Source organism: Glycine soja, chromosome 4, assembly GCF_004193775.1.
Source record: "Glycine soja cultivar W05 chromosome 4, ASM419377v2, whole genome shotgun sequence".
Classification (NCBI taxonomy): Eukaryota; Viridiplantae; Streptophyta; class Magnoliopsida; order Fabales; family Fabaceae; genus Glycine; species Glycine soja.
In genome coordinates, this window is record NC_041005.1 from 14,437,120 (window position 1) to 14,442,529 (window position 5,410).

At 39.1% G+C, this 5,410-nt stretch overlaps 1 non-coding gene across 1 annotated transcript; it reads left to right on the plus strand.

The window, feature by feature from the left end:
* The first annotated feature begins 4,904 nt into the window (after window positions 1-4,904).
* Window positions 4,905-5,008, plus strand: LOC114410975. The gene has a single exon (XR_003666364.1). It is a non-coding gene; the product is annotated as a small nucleolar RNA R71 (small nucleolar RNA).
* The last annotated feature ends 402 nt before the right edge of the window (window positions 5,009-5,410 follow it).

The window sequence follows — 5,410 nt, forward strand, 5'->3', positions numbered from 1 at the left end:
AGATTGAAGTAGAAAACAAAATTTTATTGCTACGTGAATAGTAAAAACTGGAATTGCAAAACCTAAAATTATTCTTTCTCCCAAAACGAAAGGGTCTCTAAACTAAAACCTTGGTGTTGTTATATAGGTTCTCAGCCCCAAAGCTTACAAATCTGTTTTAAGTCCAAGCCCATAAATAAAATAAAATTTGGGCAAGATAAGATAAGATTTGATAAAATAAAATCTAGATAAGATAAGATAAAATCTAGATGAAATAATATCTAGATGAGATAAAATCTGGATAAGATAAGATTTGATAAAATAAAATTGTTTGCTCTCTTCAAGTCCAGGCCCAATTCCAGATTCAAGCCCAATTGCTTATAATTCTCCTGAAATTAAATTAAAACACAAAATTAGTCCAATAGGCCCAAATGATAAAACTGCATAATTAATTTGCCAATTAAGGCTAATCAGTAATTAAAATGGTGACAAAAGGGTTAAGAAATAGGAGAAAATGATGACACATTAAATCCCCTCACACTTAGCCTTTTGCACTCCTGGGCAAAATAAAAAAGCAAAACAAGGAATAAATCTAGAGACATTAAAGAGAAACAAATAGACACAAAAACAATTACATATTTCTCAATGAATTTCAAAGAATGAAAAGAATGGGTAGCATCCAACACGTAAAGAGTTAAAGAATCAAGGCCGTCATGAAAATCATCCAAGCATCTCAAACATTGCAAGATAGTCAATCAGCTCAAGAATGAAAAGTGATAAAGCCTCACAAGATATGCACTCTATCTCTCAAGTGTCCAGACTACTGTTTATTCTCAGAGCACCCATGAAAACAAACACCACATAGACTTGGCAAGACTCTAAAATTGACAACCATATCACAAACACATGCACATAAGGATCAAAAGGTCTTTTAAGGTTGTAACGGGGCCAAGGACAAGGTAGAGGAAAGTAAGGGATAGTAGCTAAAACCCAAAGGAATAGAGGAGCAATGGGGAATAAGTGGGAAGTAAGAAAAAGTGATAAACCCCAAAACCAAAATTACAAATTAACCTTTAAAAAGTAAACCCAAAACAAAATCAACCAAGTCCTCAAACCAATCCAAGTCTTCAAACCAAGACCTCATTTATTCAACTTCATTCTTTTTCTGTTTTTTTTTTTTTGTAAAATTTATTTATTTATTTATTTTTGTATTTTTTTTTAACGTGAACAGTAGCAATTGAAAGCATTTGAAAAATAAAGCAACAATTATGCAATATATGTATACATCATCAAGCATGGCCAATAAAAATATATCATCCAATGAAACATACCCCCCTCACACTTATTCTCAAAACAATTCCAAAGGGAACATAGGCTCAAAGGGGCTATCAAAGGAATTAATTCAAGGTAGGCTTATTTGGCTAGAGGCTTATAAGAACAAAATGCCTAAATCATCTCCCAACATGCATATGAAGCAAGAAGTATCAACAAGAGTCAAGCCAAGGCTATTGTGCAAGCAATCAATGGGGCAAAACACACCGAATAAAATAGATGATGATGGCTCAAATTCTCACCAAGGGTAAATCTATCACTTTTAATTCGAACTTTCAAAACTAACTTGACATGTAGAGAAAAACAAGGGTTTTAATTCACAAAATGCCAAGAGACTCCTATTTCAAAAACAATTACCCATTACTTGTACATAACTCAAAATTCAAAGAGGAACATGCAATGTTGTACACAAAACATAAAACCAAAATATCAAAATTAACCTAGAAAAAACCTAATAAAATAAAACTAGAATACCCAACAAAATTAAAGAACAATCTCCCTCCCCTCACACTTAAACAACACATTGTCCTCAATGTAGCACAATCATAAAATCAAGAACAATCAATAAATTTGGACAAGTGCAATAAAAGTAAAGAATGAGACAAAAAAAGAAAACTCCCTAAGTCATGACAGAAGAGAAGTAGGGTGAAGTAAAGAGGTCTCCTCCACCACTACATCCACTAAGGAGGGATTTGTGAGGAATGGTTTTAGCCGCTGTCAATTGACCTTGAAGTTCTTATCTGTGGACTCACTTTTGATCTCAACTGTACCATAAGGAAAAACATTAGTCACCACTCATGAGTCCGAGCCTAGAGTTATACAATAAAACTTTCTGTCCAACCACAAAGTCCTTCTTAGCTATCAAGCTGTCATGGAACTTCTTGGTCTTCTCCTTGTAGAATTTGGAATTCTCATAGGCTTCTAACCGGATCTCATCTAGCTCACTTAGTTGCAACTTCCTTTCCTCTCCAGCCTGATCAATAGAGAAGTTGCAGGTCTTTACAACCCAGTAGGCTTTGTGCTCTATCTCTATAGGACGATGACATGCCTTGCCAAAGACAACCCGATAAAGAGACATTCCTATGAGTGCTTTGTAGGCAGTCCTATGCTCCCAAAGAGCATCATCTAGCCTGGTGCTCCAATCCTTTTTGTTTGGCTGCACAATCTTCTCCAAGATCCTTTTTATCTCCCTGTTTGAAATCTTAGCCTGCCCATTAGTTTAGGGGTGGTATGGTGTGGAAATTCTGTGCACGACCCCATACTTTTTGAGCAAGGCATACATGGATTTGTTACAAAAATGGGTGCCTTGATCACTAATGATGGCTCTAAGGACTCCAAACCTGCAAAACAAATTAGATCTCACAAAATCCACAACAACCTTAGCATCATTAGTTCTTGTGGGTTTGGCTTCCACCCATTTTGAAACATAATCAACAACAAGGAGAATATAAACAAAACCAAAAGAGACAGGGAAAGGCCCCATAAAATCGATACCCCAGACATCAAACACCTGACAGAATAACATGGGTTATTGAGGCATTTGCTGTCTCCATGAAGGTGAGCCGCTTGCTCTCTAACATGGCTCACAAGTGCTACAGATTCTCCACGCATCCTTGAAGATGGTGGGCCAATAGAAACCGTAGTCAAGCACCTTGCGAGCTGTCCTCTATATGCCAAGATGACCACCCGGTGCGGAAGAATGACAGAATTATAGGACTGAGTCAATCTCATGGTTCGAAATGCATCTCCTAATAACCTGGTCACTACACAACTTCCACAAATAGGGGTCATCCCAAATATAATGCTTAGCATCGCTCTTAATTTTATCATTTTGAGCTTTAGATGCTAAGGGAGGAAAAACAGAAGCAACCTAATAATTCACAATATTAGCAAACCAGGGAGTGGGGAAGGAATCAAAAATACTATACAGAATGTACAAATGGTCATCTGGAAAATCATCCCGAATGGGTGAGTCCTCAGACACACACTCAATCCTACTCAGATGGTCAGCCACGAGGTTTTGTGCACCACTCCAATCATGGATCTCCAAATCAAACTCTTGGAGCCAAAGCATCCACCTGATCAATCTAGGCTTTGATTCAGCCTTCTTCAATAGGTACTTTAGAGCTTCATGGTCAGTATAAACAATAACACGAGTACCAAGCAAATATGAACGAAATTTTTCAAGAGCAAAAACTATCGCTAATAGCTCCTTCTTTGTGGTAGTGTAATTTGCTTGAGCAGCATCCAAAGTTCTGGAAGCGTAGTAGATCACTCGAGGCAGCTTATCAATCTTTTGAGCAAGGACAACCCCAATGCGTAATTGGATGCATCGCACATTAGCTCAAATGGGGCTGCCCAATCAGGTGCCTGAATGATAGGGGTGGTAGTCACCGCACGCTTGTGGGTGCACAACTCCTTTAGAAACTTGGCATATCTTGGAATCTGCTTGATGGCATCTAGCAGAGGTATGTTCACCTCTACTTTCCTGAAGGTCTCCAAGATCTCCTTTTCTGCTTCTTCCATTTTTTGTTTGGAATTACTCTAGGTGGGAATGGAAGAGGGATAGGAGGCTGTGGTAAGTCAGAATTACTAGAAAAAGGTCCACCTGCAAAAAGTTTTTGTTAGGAAGCTTTCTCTTTTGTGCAACTATCTCATCCTCTTTTTCAGGTGTAGAATGAAGCTTGACAGGTTTTGGTGCAGGTGCTGCTACTGGTGGAGGCACTTGAATTCGGTTGCCAGACCTCAAGGTGATGGCACTCATATTTTTCGGCTTCTGCACAGTTTGTGAAGGCAATTTGTCAGAATTTTGGAACTGAGCTTGGTTCAACGGAGTAGCCATCTACCCCATCTGATTTGTCAGACTCTGAATGAAGGCTCTTGTCTCTTGCTAAAATTGCATATTCTGGATGGTCATTTGCCTCACTAACTCTTCTAAGGAAGGTTGAGGAGGAGCCTCAGTTGCTTGTCTTTGTTGTGACTGCTGCTGTATTGGAGGAGGAACATATGGCTTGCTTGGACCAGCAACATTCTGAAAAGGAGGGATAGGCTGTTGTTGTTGTGGAGGACTTGTCCATCTCAGATTTAGATGATTCCTCCAACCTGGATTGTATCTATTGCTTGAAAGGTCATAATTATTCTGCTATTGTTGGTTTTGCTGTTGAGGAGGTCTATTATAAATGTTTGCAACATAAGCTTCAGGTTGCTCATTGACTCTAGATTGCTGCAAAGAAGGACAAAGATCTATATGGTGATCTGCAGAAGAACACAGACCACAGACTTTTGGAACAGGTGTAGAATTATGATTCATGGCAAGCTGAGTTACTAGGTTGACCAAGGCATCAAGTTTTCCTTCAAGCTTTTTATTTTCAGTAGATGAAGATGAATCCGTGGCCACCTCATGGACTCCTCTAAGAACAATAGCATCATTTCTTGCACTTAATTGTTGGGAGTTGGAAGCCATCTTCTCAATCAAATTCCTAGCTTCAGCAGGGGTCATATCACCAAGAGCTCCACCACTGGCAGCATCAATCATACTCCTCTCCATGTTGCTAAGTCCCTCATAGAAATATTGAAGAAGGAGTTGCTCAGAAATCTGGTGGTGAGGACAGCTTGCACACAATTTATTGAATCTTTCCCAGTACTCACACTAGCTTTCTCCACTAAGTTGCCTGATGCCTGAAATGTCTTTTCTGATGGAAGTGGTCCTAGATGCAGGGAATAATTTCTCCAAGAACACCCTCTTAAGGTCATCCCAGTTGAAAATGGACCTGGGAGCAAGGTAGTATAGCCAATCTTTTGCCACTCTCTCCAGAGAATGAGGAAAAGCCTTTAGAAAGATATGATCTTCTTGGACATCAGGGGGCTTCATGGTGGAACAAACAATATGGAACTCCTTAAGATGCTTATGAGGATCTTCACCTGCAAGACCATGAAACTTGGACAACAAATGTATTAGTCCAGTCTTGAGAACATATGGAACACCCTCATCAGGATATTGAATGCACAAGCTTTCATAAGTGAAATCAGGTGCAGCCATCTCCCTAAGAGTCCTCTCACGAGGTGGAGGTTGAGCCATGTTCTCAGTATGAAAGTTAGT